The 20,936-nt window shown below is 40.9% G+C and overlaps 1 protein-coding gene across 5 annotated transcripts in view; it reads right to left on the reverse strand.

The window, feature by feature from the left end:
* LOC310905613 (uncharacterized protein) overlaps nt 1–20,936 on the reverse strand; it is a 140,362-nt gene that overhangs the window by 91,239 nt on the left and 28,187 nt on the right. For all 5 annotated transcript variants that reach the window (XR_014589160.1, XR_014589161.1, XR_014589162.1 and 2 more), the window contains one exon: nt 14,278–14,376. The gene's annotated coding sequence lies outside the window, so the exon portion shown is untranslated. The remainder of the gene's footprint in view (nt 1–14,277; nt 14,377–20,936) is intronic.

Genomic DNA, 20,936 nt, shown 5'->3' on the forward strand with positions numbered 1-20,936 from the left:
AAGCCAGAAAATATAATTGAAACTGGCAGGAAGAACAAAAACGAACAATAATAAATTACTATTAGAGCATAATATTTATGACAAAATATAGTTGATACTTCCACTAATAGTTTAATTATAGTAGATCGGATTATCGGAGACAACTGTAATCAGATTCATGCAGTTGTTTGTTTTTAAAGGTGCTTTATGACTTCTGAAGCAGAATAAATGATAAATAATGCATTTCCTCTGAGTTGGTGGGAAAAGTCAGGCTATAATTAGCATACAAAATTACATATTCCGACACTTGATGTTCACCGATGCCATTTCTGTCACGTCATGCAGCATAAATAAAAAGCTGGCAATGTGAATACCCCCTAATAACTTTTTTCTTCCCAAAAGCCCAAATACAACTTTTTGTCGAGTAACTCCTTACAGGAAGAGCCCCTGGATCCGAAGCTCCCACCAGCTTTATTCTAAACGAAAAGCCCACTTTGTGCCACACGTGACGTGAAAACTGCAGACTGCTGCCGGATCCTAAAGAGAGGCGCAAAGAAAACTCGGACAGCATGGCAAGGAAGGCCCCTTTAAAGGCAGAACCCAGGGAGATGCTGAGCAGGGGCTCCAACAGAGGACCTTTGTACTTCGATGCAAATGAATCCCTGAAAAACAGACTGCAGACAATGACCAGGGAGAAGTCACGGAGAGCCAATCCATCTGCAGCTATTTTGTTAACTCAATGTTTCTTACATTCTTTCTGTTACACAAAACACTTGATGTTGACAGCTGTGAATTTTAAACAACTATTCTGTGTATGTTTTTCTAATTTTGTGTATTCAGAAAGTTTCCCTGCACTGGGGGTTGAAAGCAGAATCCTTGGATTCTATAATTTAGAGATTTCATGCTTTTCAAATAGTCACAGCGACTCTGATGGAAAAACAAAGTGGAAATTAAGTGTCTAATGGAGACGGCTTCAGATAGCAAGAAAAGTGGTTGCTTTAGAGATCTTACACAAAATAAAATTCATATAAATATGAGCTATGATTACAGAGAGTCTCTGTAAACTATTTGCTGCATGCGGCAAATATATTAATAAAAAGTATGGAAACTTTGTTCGGCTAAACCACAGTCTGATTACTCAAAATCCACTCGTACTTTGTAGTGCGCCTTTTAAAGAAAAACTGCAGCATTTTGAAGAAAAAGTTTGCCTTCAGTCAATTAATTAAATAAAATATTTGGATATCAGCAATTTGTCCGTGTAATGAATGAATTTTTTTGACTAGGTCAAAAACTAACTTAAAGCAGATGCTGGTTTAAAGCATCTGCATAGAAAGCTGGTCTACATTTCTACGTATATCGAAGGAAAAAAAAAAAAGAAAGAAAACCCACAGTTAAAAGGCTCCCTGTAAAACAGAAAAAAGAAAAATGCAAACAAGATTCCCTTTTCCACCAAAAAAAAAGACTCAAAAGTAGTTATCCATGGGTATTCCGTGATGCTTTGGCCATGACCATGGATAGATGTGCCAAGTGCTGTTATTATGTATAACCTGGCATTTAGCAATCCTGGCCAAACTGTAGTTTTGGGTTTACCCCCTCTGGATCCACGTCACTGATGGGCCCACACTGTCCCCAGCAGCGAGCAGGCCGGGAGGAGGCCGGCCATGGGGACAGGGACCATGTGGCCTCCTCATGGCTCTGCCACTGTGAGGCCCTCAGAGTCCACTGCCTCTACCTCCTCTCCCCGAACTTCTCAGTTTAAAACCAAGTGGGACCCTGGGGAGGTACCTGAAGCAGGGAGGGGTACAGGCCGCTCTGTGTGGCAGGGGACCAGGAAGACCCTGCTTGCCCTGGAGCCAGGCTGCTGCAACACACCGTGACAGTGACGAGCTCCATGCCCGTGCCATGGCCGTGTGCTGGGCCTCTCCCCACCCTGAGCAGCACAGTGGTAAGGTAGGCTTCTGTGGCGGTCCACCTCCTCCTCTCCAGGGAGACCAAGAAAGCAAGCCAAGATCTGAGGAGACAGACACTCCACCATGTTCCTGTCTACGTCTTCTGCTCAATTTCCTTCCCCTCCACCAATGGCCTGGGAGTCAGAAACCTAAACGTCACTGCTCGGCTTCAGGCCTCGACACCTCTCCTCTGCAAAGTGTCTTCAGGCCGCTGACAAAAAACTCCGCCAGCAGCCTCCGCACAGCCTGCTCCATTTTGACATTCTCCCTCCCTAAAACCTGCAGGAACCGAGCAGAGCAATGGCAATGTGGTTTTGCTCGAGGGAGGACAGGAGGTGGGTTTTGTCTAGTCTGGAAACATATTTTCACTTCTTCCCAGTCATTTATTGTTCTTCTTTTGGCACCAGAAGAACATACTTTGGACATGAATTTCTCTGTGGGTGTTACATGGGAAATTAATCTCTCTCCAAGGGTTACAGGGTCCGGGACAGTTTTGGAATATGTGCAAGACGATGGAGAGGGAGGGAGGCCATAGAAACGAGGCCACTCCATCAGGCAGGCCGGGGCTGCATGCTCACTGCTGGGTGAGGGACGCTGCCTATGGCTGGGCACAGGACGAGCTGCCTCTGGTGATCTCAGCCACACCAACACCGATCTGCACAGGCCTGGTGACACACTCGTGCCATCCCCCACACCCTCATCCTGTCCCCCACGGCTGCGAGCATCCCCAGGCATGGGGCACAAAGCAAGCAAGCTGTCGGGAGGGAGGGGACGCTTCACCAGCATGCACTGTAAGGTCTGCCGTTGTTGTAGGCTTCCAGCAGAACACCCTGCATCAGCATTGCCTGCTCCACTCTTCCCTCCTCACAGCGTGATTTCAGTCTCATTATTTATTTTTACGATGTAGCATATTCCATTTACATGGCAGTTAAGTATTATAACCAGTTTGAAGTGCCCTTATGCTAGGTACTATTAAAAATAATAAAAAAAAAAATAAAATAAAAGTTGTAGAACTTTGATCCAAAAGCTCAAGAGAACCATGAAAAGCTTTACTCTTTTTTTTTTCCTGAATTAGAAAAGAAACAGAAACATATCAAACAATTGTTTTTTTATATAACTTCTCATGAGTCACTCCAAGGCATTAGACACCACCATACACATAGATATTTAGGCACTCCTCTGGCTCAAAATTATGCTTTATGCAAACAAAAGGCCTCTCACTACGGATTTACACAATAGGTTTACGCTGAGCCACTACGATCTATCATGTAACTGAGTGCTTAATGACTCTTTAATTTAAGGATTATTGACACAAAAGATGTAACAGCTGCTTAAGAGTTACTACACAGCAGCAGCTTTCCAAAAAGATATCACTTCATCATTTTTGTATTTTCTAAACTATCCAAAGATGCTTACACTCATGGCAGTGACTTGAAAGATGGAAAAATTCAAGGGGAAATAAATTAGAATATACTTGACCTCAGTGAACTAGGAAAAATATAAATTTAAACACTCTTGGTTGAGAACAGATTTGTTTCTATTTATTTCTGACATGCCAAGAAGCTTATTTTATCTGAAGAGAAGCCTTCCAGACTAGGACCCTGTATTTTACTTATTATTTTAAAATTATTATTTTTTTAAGCAAAGTTAAGCCCCTTGCAGGAGTCACTTGGGTTGCAGCTGACAGAACTTTAAGCACGAGTGGTAAGGAGCACCACCGTAATAACAGAAACTGGACAATATAGGAGAGTTTGTTAGGTTTTTTTTTTTTTTTCCCCTGCATGCACGTGCGTGTATACATATATATATTTATAAACCCTTTAACAATGAATATTCCCACTGCCAAGCATTCAGAGACAGGGCTGATTTCCTTTCAAGTAATTGATGTAGCCTTTCTTCAGTATCCAGTCCAGACAAGTTCTCAAACGTGAAGCAGGAAATCACACCGTCAAAGGAAAGCTGAGCATTCCTGCCACACGGTCCGGGTCAGCCCCTCAAAAACACTAGATTTATACTACTGCTGCCAAAAAAACTTGCATTTCCATGCCCTCCTGTTGCTAAGATAAAGGATGTTTCCTACTGCCTCAGAATGCCGTCCTCATTTAAAACTCCAGCTATGTTCTGACAAAACATGCTGCTGTCACCCCAAATTGAGCAAATGAGCCTATGTCCTACAGTATAAAGACCAAAAGAGTTATTGAATATCACCCGGGGAGCACAAAATGAAAAGGCTCCCATTTCTTCCTGACCTTTTTGGGCATTTTTTCCTGAAATCGGCCTAGCCCTTCAGCCTTCATTTCTCATTCTGTCTGTGGTAGCACAGGAAGGACAGCTTGGACTTTTCAGTTTCAAACAGATCAAGTTTTGTTAAATAACTTTTTTTTCTTCTTCTTCAAACCAGAAGCGGAAGGGAACACTGTGAAGAAAATGGAAACTGGCAAAGAGCTTTAACTTCAAATAGCCTTGTAAGTCAGTGTTGATGTGCAAAACTAATTCTGTTTTTTCGGCATTTAAATATAACCCGACAGTTGCAAAGGGGAGGGGTAAGGGTAGGAGAAGTGTGCTGCAGATTACCAGCCAAGTACAAAATGCGAAGAAGTGTAGTGTTATGCCTTCTGTTTATCAAAAGCAATACGGATTAGATTTATTGGCACCATGCTTTACAGAGGAGGCTATATACAAACTTGCACTGGAAGGTCTCAGGAAAGGGCCTTGGACAAAAAGCACTGCTGCACCCCCAGTGTCTGGGAAAACAACGCCTCATCCACGTCAGGAGGGGAAGTTTCCACAGAACAAGAACCCCAAGCTTCAGTAAAAAGAGATATGCAAATAGCCTCATCCATTAAAAAAAAAAAAGTACCACTGAATATAATGTATCTAAATATTTGTTCAGGGTTAAGTGGTGTTGTCTAAACAAGCAGAAAAGCTCTTTTTTTATGTAGATTTGCTTTCCCTGTTAGGAGTTCCAGCTGCATACTTACTGCTTGTTTATTTATATGCTTTTCATTTCCTAGAAATCTTCTGTCATTTTTCAGACGCATGGGGTAAGCAATATTCTGACATCGTGTAACTCTATGATCCATATCATCGTCTGTTCAAGCTTTAGCTTACTATCTATTTTTACCAGTCATCATAATATGCTGATGGGAAACTGCACACTTCTCATCCTTAAAGAACAAGACATGAAACTGGACGGGTTCTTGTTTATCCACCTGTAATTACACCCCACGTGCGAGAGGCCACATTTTCCTGGGGTAAAACGTCTGCCTGTTCAGCACAGGCTGCGTCCCAAACCGTTGTTGTTTAAGCCTGCTGGCAATGCTGCTTCCTACAGCAACCCAAATTTTGCCTCTCCTTGTCTCTGCGGCTTTCAGCGTTGTCATTACTTGATGCTGTTGGTCCCATGCACAATCCAGAGGCACTTCATAGCTAAGAGGAAGAAAGGATTTCTACCACAAGAAACAACCATTGGTGCAAGGGGTCAACAAGCACTACCACTGATGTAGGACCTGGAGCACTGAAGGGTGTAAAGACGGCTGAAGGGCAGAATGGGATCCCGACTGCCATTAACTCATCGTGTAGGAGATATATGGGATCACTCAAGCAGAAGGGGAGATCTCTGACAGCTCACTCAAAGGAAGATGAGGGAATGCTACCATATTGACATATTGAATAGGCATCTGGAGGGGAGGCACCTCACTCTTTTCCTCATCCTGGTTGAGAGAAAGCAGTTCTATGAAACGAGCAAGAGCTGAAGAATTCCAGAGTTTTTTTTTTTTTTTTTTTTTTTAGGGGGGTGGGTAAAGGCTTTTAAACATAACATAGAAAATTTCTTTTGATCCTTTAAGAGAATATTTAAAGGGAGACACTCAAAAACCTACCAGCTTTACCTTATGCAGTGATCTCAGCATCTCACTAGAAAATACACAAAAAGTGATACATAACCTTGTGTTACTGCAAACAGAATGGAAGCATTTACGGGCAAGTCTGGCATCTGCCACAGTCTTAGTTCATTATTGACTAAATGATTGCAGATATGTAAAAAGTTAACAAACAAATTTCTACTTAATGTCTGTCCTTGTGCAACACCAGTATTCAAGTGTTACATTCCAGAGAAAAAGCCACTCAGGAGCCTCTTTTGAAGACAGCATTTACTTCATGATTCTTTTTCCAAATCTATTGTTTGCATGAAACTTTTTCCAGCTGGTTAGTCACACCAAATCAAGACAGCCAGTAATCAAGGACAACTCTACCTGATGAAGGATGGGCCCCTCTTGGTGGGCCCCCGTCTCTCAACAGCCATTTGTTGTTGCTGAAATTACATTTTCTCCTGAAATAATCCTGGAGCCCCCAGATAGCAGAACACCAAAAGGGAAAAATTACTATTCAGCCTGTACGAGACCTTCGTGCGCACATCAATAGCCAGAACAAAGAAACAGACCAAACTAAATATTTGAAAATGAAAATACAACTTCACAAGCAGAAATGACCCCTAAACTCCCCCCAGATAGAAGCCCCAAGTCATCAGCAAAACTTCTGTATAGTTTCACGCACAGAACTTATTTTCCTTTACCAGTGCTGTTCACCTTGCATAAATAGCTCTTCTCCTTTCTTCTGTGGAGGAAAGCAATCTACCATGCCCAGGTGGATTTAATAAGGGAGGTCTAATACTGGAGGTCAAAGAATATGAATGGATTAAAAGATTAGGGAGAAGAGCATGAAGGCTTTCACCTTTACGGTTCCTGTTCTGAATTCGTCTGATGTCAGCTGTGAGTGAGCAGTGTAACCATCAAGGAGCTGTGGCTGCATGGAAATCTTTCCTTCAGCTTCGAGGAGTTACAGTAAGGGATCATTAGAAGAAGTAAGTCTGAATATTTTGAAAATATTTACTGAGACTGCCTCTCATTATGAAGCCCCATATCTACTTTTCTGTTTCTTCATATTCCACCACCATAAACACCGTGGTGGCTTTACAGTTAAAAAAAGAAACCCCACACTTTTCACTATTAAATTCAAATTTACCAGCTACACCATCTTTTTTCCTATTACTTCAAATCTCTTATATCAAACAGATATCCCTATCCACCACTTTCAGTGCAGTTTCCTGTTACTTGAGGCGTTCTTCGTGTACCAAATTACACTTATTATGAGTGGTAAACTGCAAAACAAAAGCAAAAAAACAGACACCAGAAAAACAAAACAAAAGCACAATCTGACTTTGGTAAAAGTTATTCCTGTAGTCTCCGTGATCAAACCAGTCCATAGTAGCCATGGACTGCAACTTAACCTCCCCTGGGATTTTGGCAAAATCACGTTAAAGTGGTTCATTATGGCATTACCAATGGCTAAAAGCGCAGCACGGTTTTACCACGCTTGTGCACATAAATTCTCAGCCACCTTTTAAGACATAGCTCACTGCTTCAGCTCCACAAGTTATGCAGAAATCATCTTATTTTTTTCACTGCTGAAGTCCATATTTTCACTTTCACATAGCCAATTGGGAATGCAACCAGCAAAGTGCTTGAGAATTAAATCAGGCATACATTTGGGGTCCTGTCATGTAAGAAAGGAGGGAGCTCAACAAGTAGCACGCTGTTTCTACATATTGGAAAAACACTCAGAAGAGGTGGGTGTCGTATTGGGTTCAGGATTTAAAACCAGCCATGATTGCCTCCAAAATTCCTTCAGTTAAAAAAGCAAGCCGCACAACAGAACCGTCAGCCGTGACTGAGGCTGGTTGAGTAATAAACTCAAAACTACATAAAATGAACCTCATGTTTCCATGGTGATGAATTCATCTTTCTCTTCAGAGTGTCTTGTGATGTAGAAAACATTCACCAGTAGTATTTTGGTAGTAATCATTCTAATGGAAAAATCACCATCTCGGACAATACTAATGAAAACACCAACTTGCATTAATTTTAGGATGACCTTGATAAATTGGCAGGTGAAGATGAAAGCAGCACAGTGCCCAACGGAAAAGTAAATCAGTGAAGATGCCCACTAGTGACATACATATATATTAAAAATTAAATAAATAACTAACCACAAGGCTGGTGGCTGTTAAGATGAATGTGCAGAACTGTTCATCTGCTTTACCTCTCTGATACAAGCTAGTAAATCCATTTTTGCCTCAGTAAGCTTCCTCGACAGTGAGAAGATTTAAATCTTCTCAAACAGATACAAAACATATCATCTCCTTAGGCTAGCCTTGCTTAATGGCAGTGAGGCATGGCCAATTGCAGCCACTCTTAACACGAGATATTTGACAGGTATAAGATCAGGCATATACTGTAGGAAAGGTCCCAAAGCTCGCCTTCAGTCACGAGGCTGCTCTAAGGGTATGAACTGCTAAACTCTGTCACCATCACTTAACTTACAGCGGTCCTTAATGTGATACGGTGTTCTGTTCGGAGGGGAAAAAAGAAAAAAACCTTCTTAAGGGTACATACTTGACTTTGAACCAGTGACACATTTCTGAAGGAAAGCACCTGATGGGACAAAGACGTACCACACTTCATTCAGCACGCATGGCGCGTGCAGCAGTGCAGGATCCGCAGTAACAGACCCTTGTGCCAGCGTCCGCGAGGGCTCAGCGCTGTGAGCTCGAGGCAGGTCTGCTACGCCTTGGCACGGGAAGATGTTCCCTGGGCTCCCTCAATATGCAAATTTACCTGTCCCACTTGGATAGGAAAAACGAGGCATCTTAACTTGCAACCAGACCAAGAGAATGTTGGCTACAGAAACAGAATGACGATTTTGATTCAAAAGGCACATAAACACAAGTGTCATTTGAAGCACATAAGCAGATGCTAATAGGCCTGCTCAAGTGTTTAGAGCTACACATATGCATAAGCACTTTCCTCGAAAAAAAAACCTGCAGATATATCCGACTTTTACTGACACTGTAACTGCATTTAGTTAACAGACTCAGATACGTTCAGGGCTGCATTTCTTAGAGCACAATCTTCTACCAAATGCATATTGGGAGGATGATTTAACCAGAAACAACTTGACAGACTCTGAAAACAGAAATGAAATACACTGCTTTTGGTATAAAATTGTCCTTGCAAACATCTAAATGACACAAAATGCTAACTAGCTCTGAGTAGGTCGCAGGTATTTGTTGTGGATATAATTCATATTCAGAAATCCTCTGGTGATTTTCTTGAAAAACTGGTTGAGATTTGACTTCTCTCTGTGTCAACAGAAACTGTGCCCTACACATTTCATATTCTTCCTTTTTGCTTTATGCACTAAATCTGAAAAATATTCAGCAGAATAGTGCTGTTCTGATACATTTCTAATTTAACAAGCAGCAAAGCCATACGGGCTAGAAATAAAAGATTACCTTAAGGAAAGACATGAGAGGGAGCCAATTATACAAAGATGTGTCAACGTGTGCAAAGTTTATGAAAAACGATCAGCATTACATCTGAGTCAGTCCTGACTTTATATGGGTTACTTTTTTATTCCTGTTGCTTTAGAAAGCTATTTGTTTTTTTTACAGTATTAATCCTTCTGTTTAGCCAACAGTCCATAAATGTGCCATTTTGTTATTTCAGATTAGGGAGAAATGCACATGGTATTAGACAAACACAGCAAGAGGTAATACAAGTGATATACTTTGTGAACATGCAACAAAGTGAGGTTGCTTTTTCTCTTGTGATCTCTGATAGTCAAGAGAAGTTCTCTTTTTCCTGTAATCATGAATCTAAAGCCATCGACTATGTTAAACCAATTTTCTGCATGTTTTTAGAGCTTCCTCAAGACTTGGTTCCAATATTCAAACACTCGTTAAATTGTTATCAGTATTCTTATTAATTAACATTAGGTTCTTGCAAGAAAACGGGTGATCCGGAAAAAAAATCAGGTAAAACGTTTAAATTTACTAACTGACCCCAGATCTCAGTAGAAACACGCAAGATCTAGTCCTAGTACTGCCCTTGAATAATGTCGCATTCAGCATCCTAAGAGTACTGCAATTAAACCACAGTCTAATTAGAACACAAAAGACTTTTTGGTAATGAATCTTGCTGGCAAAGAGCATCTTCAACACTTACTTCACAAACAATAGCAGTTGTCGAGGGATGCTAAACAAATTTCAGAACTGGGTCTTTTCACGGCAATTTGGAATATTTGAGATTTTGGTCTTTGGTCCTCAGTGTCAGCTAGTTATTTATGTTCCCAAAATGTACTAATGATCTCTAGGCAAATATACACCATTTAAAAAATTTACCAGTGTGCCTGTGATTACAGATGGCTTTCCAAGGGAAGCCTGGACTATCCCTTTCTGACCTATTTTTCTCCAGTTCCGCTTCTCTGTCCTCTCAGCTGAGTGCTGGAAGCTGCCTTAAGTGGGATAAAAATAATAATAAAAACCCAGCGCCTACAGCAACCCTCAAGCTACAGAAGGTGAAAAGAATTACATTCTTAATTCACAAGACTCTTTTTACATATAATCATTCCTTTTAGGTAAAGGTCAAGTTACAAGATTTTTTGCATTATGCATAGTGATTTCCATTTTGGCTTATTATTCGGTGGTATAAAATTTATGATGTCAGATTTCATGACAGTTAAACCTGAGTTTGTTCTATTTCAGAATGACATCTGGGTGTAGAGAATAACAAAGCTTCTACATTAAAATGGCCTCATATTTTTAGGCCAGCTCCTATGAAAGACATGAGAACAGCAGATACTTCAACAGATGTTCAGAAAAATATTTTACTTTTCAAGTGCTGCTGAACTAAAATGGGAGTAGAGTTGCATAATGGGAAATGAATCATTACAGTCAATCATGAAAAATCTTCAATTGTTTGGAATCAAAGAGTTTGGAAAAAAACTCTTATTTCAGTGCTATTGCAAGACATTTTATATTCAAAAGCAAATAATCTAAGAAAACACTCAATGCTGCTGCTTAATCCACTTATGAGAAAAAACAGGTTCTTCAAGGAAATAAATGTATAAAAGCACGTTTTATTTGTTAATGCATGTAGCAGATAATGATTTTTAGCTGACAGTACAATTCTTCATTATGGCAATGCAACATCCTTAGTGAAAATTGAGTAGTCTTAAGGTGTTCTGTGCTGTTCATTCATGCAAAGAATTCTTGTCAAATATTTTAATGAGAAGAAAAGTATGGCAGTCGAGATTAAAAGTCAAGGTGACCTTTAACTGTGGAAAACAGTATCTACATATCACCTTACATTTCTTTTTAAGGTCATCACTTCTCTCTTGAAGAGTCATTCCTTAAATAGGAAAACGCCGTGCATGGAAAGAGCTAACTAAAAACTGTTCTCATCTCAGTATGAAGCTCGACGTTACACCTACTTTAAATCACACACATCCTTTGGTATAGGCCTCGAATGCTTGCTGTGGTGTCTTCAGCAAAACGAGCAAGAAAACTGCACTTTAGGAAAATAGTGGATGTACACCCACCCCATGCTTCAGTAAAGCAATAGAGTGATGTCCTACGAGCTGTCACTCCTCTCTAGGAAGAAAGGCAGGGTTGAGGCCTCTTGTTCCTGGAGAAATGGAGTGACCTGCTTTCTGCCGTCACGCTCCAGGCTGCACAGGTTAGTTGAGCAAATACTCTGCTCCTTGCACGTCATGCAAAGGTTCTGCTGCATGAACAAAATCCTCCACCCTCGATCTGGCCTTCAACAAGTACCAGAATAGTTTGGAAACATTGTTCTGGTTACTGGAGGTGAAATACAAACACGTCATCAAATACTGGCTTTTCACAATGTAGTTTAATGTCTACTCAAAGTAGCCGTGGCCAAGGGGCGATATCTGTACTGCAGCCCCCTCTGCTAGAGACCCCCCAAGACCCCTCTCGCTGCCCTGGGCAGGATGCCAGGTCTGGATGACAGCCTGCAGAGCCCTGCATTTGTCCCTTCTGCCTCCCAGCCATTTTACAATGTCCATTTACCCCTCTACAACTGGAAGAGGTAGCAAACCTGAAAGAAGGACAAAGTCCTAGAAGGCCTTAAGCTGTTAAAAAGAAACTCAAAAAATAAAATAAATAAATCCATGTGGGTACAGAAAGAGGAATCACGTGGCAAGGGCAGGTTGATAGAGACCTCAAGGCTGGTCCTAAATATCAACGTGAACCTGCTCTCTCATTTATGTATTTTGTCTCTCAATTTATTCACTGATCTCTCATCTTCGCTCACTTTCCCACACCAAAAGCAGTTCAGGTATAACATGACATTAAAGCAGCGATAAGGCGTACAGATCAGCATTGGTTTATGTCCAGCCTGCTTGGCATGAGCTGCCCACGAGCACAGGCAGAGAAATGAATGTTTTCTTGTATCTGTCCACAAAGATACATTCTTAGTTATATATACTAAGAAGATTACTCACAGAGAATCATTAATCATCTTTATCACTACCAAACATAGTATCAAACACATACAAAAATGTGTTTCCTAATTGCTACTATGGAGACAAAGGAACAGAGGAATGAAAGATGAAAATAAAGTACCAGGTGTCATTTCTTCTGAAAAATTGTACGTGAAATAATTTATTTAATGGGTGATATCATTTATACAAGGTTCTAAGTGAATCTTAAATAATTATAATACCCAAACACAGTAAATCAGATTTAAAAATTGCCTAAGAAAAGTATTGTGGATAAAGTTGCCAAAACATACCGTAATGGGATGAATCTATTAAAATATGGCAATACTGGCATTGCTTTGAATCACAGCCTGAACTTGCAACAGCTCTAGACTTAACAGATTCTTTATAGATTGGTGTTCTTCCCCATTAAGTTTAACCACTTTTTCTGAAGACCTGTTTACTGCGTACTGTGTAAATAAATGACTGAGACAATCCACATATTTTTTCTAAATACTATAAACTGATTAAATAAAGTGAACAAAAATACATCATACGTTAATTATTTCATATATATAACATACATAGAGAGCTCTCACATTTCAGGCAAATGAACTTACTGTATGTTTCAGGAATTTCCAAAGAGTTTAGTGAAAATCAGATTTGAAAATGTTATGCTACTTTCATTTAAAAATATTTTAACACTTACTGGTTGTTTGCTAACATCTGAAGAACAACACATCCTGCAACTACTAATGCTAAATACTCCCCTCACTGAACACACAACTGTAATTAAAACTCTAGTCCACTATTTTACGTTTATTGAAAAGTGCACAAAATTCCTTTTTTTAGCCACTGAGGAGACTTGGCACCAGCTATAAAAGATTTATTGATCCAGTACTAACTAGAGTACGTCACGACTAGCCAAGTGCCAAACAGTGCCTTTGCACCAGATTGTGATTTACAAGTAAGGAAAGGAAACTGGAGTACTAATTAGATACAAAACCCGAGGCTTAAAAAGTTGTGTATTTATAATTAAGGTCTTGCAAAAGACAGAGTCTTTCTATAGTCAAGCTTTTATACCAAAATCTTTTCTCTAATAGAAATCCACACATGCCATTTTCCTTACTAGAATGCTGAGCTCAACTTTAAAGAAACTGTTGCCACTCTCAAAAAGAAGTCATACAACTTTTGAAATGAAATACTGAAAAGATTTCTTTCATTAACAGCTGATGTTATTTAATTTTGATTAAAAAAAAAAGTCTACCAACTTTACAATGGTCAGTTCTGAATTTTTGGATCGTTTTCCGTATTTCTTTGCTTTTTTCCACCAGGACAACTAACAAGGCATGTAAGAAAACTGTGTCACTGGAGTTTCTAATTCTAAGAGATGATCTTAACCCTGTTATCTTTGGAAATAGATTACTTGGGATAGGTCACACCTCACACAAGACAAGACATTTGAACTGTAAAAGTGAAGCAAAACTGGTCCAAATATCTGAGGGACACATGATGCAATCTTATATTGGATCAAGGCCACTGCATCAAATGAAATCAGCCCGGATAAACCAGAAGTGCCAGCGCTTGGAGGATGACATCTGTTAGCCAAGCTACATGCTAACAGTCAGCAGGTTTAACCTGACGACACGTGAGAGATTTCATCACTGAAACGACCCAGGTTCCCAGAGCTTATTCTGGTAGATAATAAGGGATTTACCACATCAGCTGGTACGAAGGATGCGAGCGAGAGCAGCAAGCTTTTCCAGAAACACCTACTGACACTGGGGTCACTTTGGATCCAGTTTCTAAGGCACAACCCCGAGGCCGATGCCCATCAGCAGCTTGGGTGAAGTGATAAGCTGAGTCAGAAACTGAGTCATAAGAAAAGGGATACAGACAGCGCAAAGGAAGGGGAAAGCTGGATTTAAGATTTAAGCTAGTTCTGGTAGTGGAAGGCACATCATGCATCTATTTGAAAGGTAATGTGAAATTGCTCTGCAGTACTTACAGCTTGTAGAATTCATGACCAACATACGCCCGTGTTTTCCAGAGGTCCAGCTCCACAAATGCGAGTCAACAGCCAAATAATGCATAACTTCATTTCAGCCTTTAGGTAGACAAAGCGTGTAGAAAATATAAAACAAGAAAAGGATGTATAATTTAATATTGATGGTTACTTGAAATACACCAATTATGTTAAATGCACTTATAACAAGGCACACTTCCACATTTGGTGTCTATTTAAAACCTTATTAAGAGCAAAGGACACAGAAGAAACAGTCTGTTTGATCTGTTTTGAAGCTATGGGAATAGGAAACAAGTTTTCCTGCACCATCTCCCAGGACCATCAAACAGTCCTTTCTTACATGAATAAACACACAGCCATATTTGAAACCCTTAACCTACTGCTCACAAAGAAATCCCACTTGTAGGCACAGTTGTTTATTAAGACTAACCTTAGTTCATTTTCCAGTCATATTTCAGAGATAAGCAAAAATTATAGAAATAAAAATGTCTAGCAGGTAGTTTCATTTGCCTCTTTTATTACAAATCCATATTCAGATATGTTAATATAAAGATGTACAATATTACATAAAGGGCACAAAACCTGACATTGTGACACTGGTGGTTGAATGGTTCGCTCATTGTAGCGGCTCTTATTCAGCTATTTTCTAGTGCTCTCATCAGTCTTTTGTGTGAAAGTCTTTGGTGAGAGTCAAGTCTGAACTGATAAGGCCTTGGAGACATAATCACTGGCCTTCATTTTCCATTGACAGCACCGCACAGCCAATTCACAAACATTTTCATATTAATATTGAGCAATTTCCCTACATTCTAATCCATCAAAGTAGGCTATTAATCCTTTCCCCCGCACTGTTCTCTATTCAAATGCTAACAATTTTCTTCTCACAAGCTAAAACATTTGTCCTACAGCCACTCACACAAAGACACTGTATTGTCAGCAGTGATTGATCAGAGTATTAATATGAGGGATGTGATGTAAATTGTATCAACGACACCACACAGACATGCAGGAAAAGGTCTTTTTTAAAGGATAAACCAAATGCAAAATATAATAATTTCTCCAGGAACAGTCTAAAGCGGGCTGCCCGGTGCATTTTATGGAAATTTATGAAGATATTTAGGGGTGTAAAAGGCTTTTGGCTTTGGAATACAAAACAAACAGCAGGGATGCCCTGTGTGCCGACACCCGGTGGGGAACAGCCTGCGGCTGGGACTGGCTCGTGGGCTGCTCCCAGCAAGCAGCAGGAGAGCCACCAAGGGGCACTGGCTCTCTAATGCCAAATTTTATACAAATGGAGGGGGGGGGGGTGGTGGAGGGAAGAAGACCAGGATAGCCCTTTAAAGGGAAAGGGCTCTCAACTTACGTGCTGTAAAACCCAAACACCAAGGTCAGAAAGCAGCTCTGCCACCCAGCCGTCCCTGGTGGCCTCATGGATGGGCAGAGGACACGGCACAGACGCTCCTCACCAGACAGAACAGCGAGCATGTGGAAAAGGACAAGTGCATCCAACAGGTCACCCCTTGCACCCCAGTTTCAAGCGATTTGTGGTTATTTATTAAAACAAGGGATGTGCAATCTTAAGATGCTTTAGGCCTCCCATGTGCAAATACAACCAGCAGTTTCTGCTGGGATTACAGAAGCTTAGCACAGGAGCAGAAAGCAGAAGGGGGACGATCCATTACAGACACGGTTGCGTGAAGTGAACGTGCTGTCTGCAGCGGAGGGGTGAGGACAGGAGTCTGTGGGTGCCCAAAGCTTTGGAAGAGCTGACGCATCCTGGCACAAACCAGGGCAGTTTCGGGGATGCTGCAGTTTTCAGCAGGTCGCAGCGACTCTTGGCACGGTGCTCAGCGCTTCGCCCCCGCCGTGGCATGTGCCCTCCTCCCTGGTGTGTGGGCAGGGGACACCAGCACCAGGCACTGTCAGCACGTCCCAGGCATTAGCTGGGTCTCCTGCCGGTGCTGGGCTTAACCCGCATCTCTAAACCTCATCCAGCACATGGGCGCTGTGGCTCAGCATGTGCAGGAAGAGCCGTTTGCCTCCCACAGACCTGGGGAAGGGTGGGAGGGGGCCCTGCTGGTTGGTAAGACGATGATTGAACCATCTAAAATAGTGATTTGCTCAGGAGTCTATACAGAAAACACAAAAAACGACCCCCAGACTTGGAGAACAACCCCTTTTCTCCATTTCTGAACACTGGTGGATGCAGGGAGGCCTGAAAGATACTGCTGCTTCGCAGGATGAACTTACTGGTGGCACAGAGCACGCCACAACCACCTCCATTTTTAAAACCTCCATATTTTTTAAGAGCCTGCATTTCTATGCCACGACACCGTGTTTCCACACCACTTACCTTCGGTACATTATATCTTTACAATGAGTAGTTAAAAACATTTGTACTTTAAAGCCACTTAGGAGCTCTTCCAATTACTTACATTAGCATTCTGGCAAACACTCAATCCTTTTCAGTGTTGAGTCAGAACCCTGAGTCTGCATCAAAAAACTGTCCAAAAAGCAATTTTTCTTTTCTCCACTCCCAGACACCTGGAAAGGCTACCAGGGGTTCTGCTCCAGGAGGGAAGAGGAGGCACTCGCTGCCTGGTGGAGTCCTCCCCGGGGAGGACAACTTTCAGGGCTCACCCTACAAGGCACAGCATCCCATCTCCCAGCACCTAAAGATTCCCAGGAGACATGGTCAGAGGCCAAGGAAGGAAGCTGTTCTTCCTCACAAAAGCCCGAGGCCAGCAGATCCGCGAGATAAGACACGAGGAGCTGTGACTTTTTGGAGAGGGGTCGAGGAGGAGCGCCCAGCTGCCTCCCTCCATGGGCCGATGACTCAGGGCAGCCCTGCTGCAGCCGTGAGTCACCATCCCATGGCGCCACCGGGGCGTGTGCTGCAGAGGCAGCCTTGGGGATGAGGTTTGAAACAACGGGCCCTGGCCACTTCGTGTTGCTGAACGTCTCACGGCAATTTTATATAAATAAGGGTGTTTGCTCTAGTTGAAATATGGCCAAGATATCAAGGTTAAGCTTCCACTTATATAAATTAAATTGGATAAAGTATTAGTCATTTCCTGTCCCAAGCTGTTATGCATTGTGATGTACATTATGAAATAGTAATTTTAAACCCAGAAATAGACTGACTTCAGTTTTAATTGAAATAATCTTTATTTTGTAATTAATCTATTATGTGCCGGAAGACTGATTTTCTTGGGTTTTGTGCTTGGGCGTTGCTGGATAATGTTTGCTGAAGTGGCTCTCATGCAAAAAATAAAACCCTGAATTACATTACTGTAAAAATCAAGTCTCCGATATGTCACACTCCAATTAAGCAGAAACGGCAAGAAAAAGGGTGCCACCTACTAATGGGTTTACTATCAAAACAAAACACACGCACCAAACTCCCAAAAGACCTAGCAGCACAGAGACCTTAACATGACATACATTTCACTTCGAAGGCCACGTAAAGACTGTGGAAACCCAGATCTGCGGGTTCGTGTTTGATTCCTTTCACTCCCTGTTTCCACCATGTCCAACACTAGGACCATTCGTCCCAGCTGCCCTCCTGAGCCCCCCAGCAGGTCCCCACCGACACTCTCCTTCCACCCCAGCTTTGGCAAGCTTCAGGTCACACTTACAAAGGCTTCCTTCAGCTAAACTTCGGTCAAACCCTTTTACTCTTGTTCTTTGATGAAACAAGGATTTTTTTTCAAGGCAGAACAGGTTCTGTTTTAAAGAGTTTGGTGTTTTAATAATTATTTTCAGCTGTGCTGCAAGTGTTCTAAGAGCAAGCGGAATTTACAATCATCTCTGGAGAAAGACTGCCATTAGTAATAAAGAATGGCTTTATCCATTTTTCATATGGTAGTCGCATTCACTTTGTCAGTCTTGAGGTTCGATAAAGTATAATTCAGAACAATTCAAGCTCACCTTCCACTGGACTGAGTAATCAGATTAAACGAGGAAACCTTGCAGCGGCTCTCCAGAACTTACTGCACGACTCCTTATGAACCTCACAGCCTATACGCCCCTTCATTTCCTCAGTAATACATGGCTGTCATATGAAATTGTGTATGCAAGACGTACAACGAAGTCTCACAAATTTAGCTTCAGCACCAGGAGAAGAAACTTGTGATTTGGAAGTAGAAGATCATGAGTTTTAAGCTTGCTAATGTTTACAAAGGCCACACAGTTGCTGTACGGGATACAGAATAAAAATCAGAAGCGTGCACGGCTGTGAGATGGTACCAGCATGTAGACAGCAGCTGGTGTCGTGTTCCTTGACCCTGCTATTGGCAGCATTGTTCCTAAAAGACATTGCCTCTAAGGTGATGTCTCAGCATTGCATTCTTAATTAGTTGATTTTTTTGCCAGTGGTGCTGCTTCTTAGATATAATACAGTAGATGAAAAACCTTTAAAAATACGGAGTATGACACAGTGTAATTTGGCTAAAAGATTATTTTTAAAAAAAGACAACCACATGAATTCATTCAGTAGCATGGGAGGTAGAATGGAAATTTAAAAAGGCACAAAGAAAGCAGAGGTTTATTTTGAAGTTAGGCTTCCTAGAAAAATAATAATGTATTCTTTTCTATGAGGATATCACCAAAGATTTTAGCCTAAGAATTAGCATACAGTGGAGAGAGAATACAAATGCAATTCACTGGAAAGAAATACTCACACACTGATATTTGCATCTGGATTTTTGTTGTTGTTTTGGTTTAATTTTTTTCCTATGTTTGTGTTTAAATGTACTTTTGCATCACACATAAAAATATGATAACCTTTCTGATATAAAAGTATCCTGTTATGTGAGTTAATATAATTCTGAGAAGAATGACCAATTGGAGTAGTGGCTCACTGCACTAGTGAACAAGGTTTTCTGCATCCAGTGGTCCAAAGTCTGAATGCTATGCAGGCTGAATAAGGAGATGAATTTAAAATCTGTAAATGACAAGTTTGAAACTTGACTGGATCAGACAAAAGATACTATATTTAACACTTCACCCTCTATTTTATTTTTTTTTCCAAACTTACTTTAAATCAATTGAACAGAATAATCAAGAAGTGGTTCATAATTGTCTTTGAGCTGTTCAATTTTTCCTAGGTCTAGAACTGAAAGCATTAAAAAGTGGGTGATAATGATTAAGGTTAAATTTTATCTAAATATACCACAGGAAGATTCTTAAATGATTACAAGATAGAGTAAAAACAAACGGAAAGAAGTTTTGAAGAACAGCATGTGAAAAGACTGGTAATTTACACAACTTCAGTATTTTATAGAAGGCTAATCAAACAGTACTCAATTTATCTTTGATCCTTCTGAAATACTCCCTAGGGCCTACTCAGTACAGAACTTCAGTGACCTTCTTCCTTGAAGAAGGAGGAGTGTTGCCTTTTACTTTATTTATACTTTAAAATACGGAAAATATCACACCGTAATAAAGCAATCAACCAGTAGTCTGTGTGCTCCAGTAACTGGAAAGGATAGAAAGTCAGTGAGTAGATAATTATTCAAGGTCAAACCTTTCTAGTGTGGTGCCAGAAAAAAAGCAAACAGTGAGGGTTAGCCAATACTTCACAAACACTTGTTTAAGGATTTCCTAATTACTATAAGTGGTTCCTCTGGCCCTGGCACTTAAAAAGGCAGCTGTATATGCATGATGTCATCCCTTCTTCCCATTATCTTTGCAGTAAATTTGCAGGATTAAGAAGTAAGCAAGACTAAATAGTCAAAATAATGACTATTTTTCGTGTTTCCTATCATTAAAAATTAATTTCTCCTGTTACAGAAAAGAGGCAAATTGAAACATGGATGCAATTAACTATTAGAGTATATTTGAACTTTTTTTTTGTCCAAAAATCAGAAAAATGCAATTATCCTTCACAGACTTTTCTGTTTAAAGACCACATGTATGCACAGCCACATCATAGCACCGTTCCTGCTATCTTACAGTTTTAAAGATAGGGATATAAATCACAAGCTGATCAGCAAGAAAATAAAATGAAGAGCCTCAATTCTCCTGGAGCACATCGCACGGGCAATATTTGCCACCCTGCTATGGCTGGGCCAGGGCATTATAGCTGTTCAAGGCCGGAATATAAAATTCACAGAGTCTGTAGTTAGGACACCGCGAGAGACGCAACAAGCACAAAGATAGTGTAATATCTGCTCACTGAGACACTGCAATTAATACTCCTGCCCTTCCCCTTGAGATCGTTATCAGTTTGTACAACCATGAATGTACCTTCTTGCTTGGGGCACCACTGGTGAATAGAAATGGAAAACCTAGGTTACATTATCTTTGCTAACTTCAGGTCTTCTTGATGTTCCTCTGTCTAGGCAAACTCATTCTTAATGAGTTTGTAGCTACTTTTTTTTCCCCCCTAATTTTTCACAATTCTTTTTTTTCTGCATACTTAATCTTATAATCCCCACTACAATTTCCTCCCATATTTCATAGACTTTATGTCATCTGTGTACGTGTGAATATCATCAGCTCTCAGACTGGGTGGAGGTCATGCTCAAGGTGGTGCAAATTGCTCAGCCAAGTCATCCTTCAGCACACAGATTAATTCCTCCTTCGTTTCTACCTGATGTGCCAGGGAATCTAACACGGAAGCCACCCTGAGGAACATG

This window comes from Anser anser, assembly GCF_964211835.1.
Source record: "Anser anser genome assembly, chromosome: 11".
NCBI lineage: Eukaryota > Metazoa > Chordata > Aves > Anseriformes > Anatidae > Anser > Anser anser.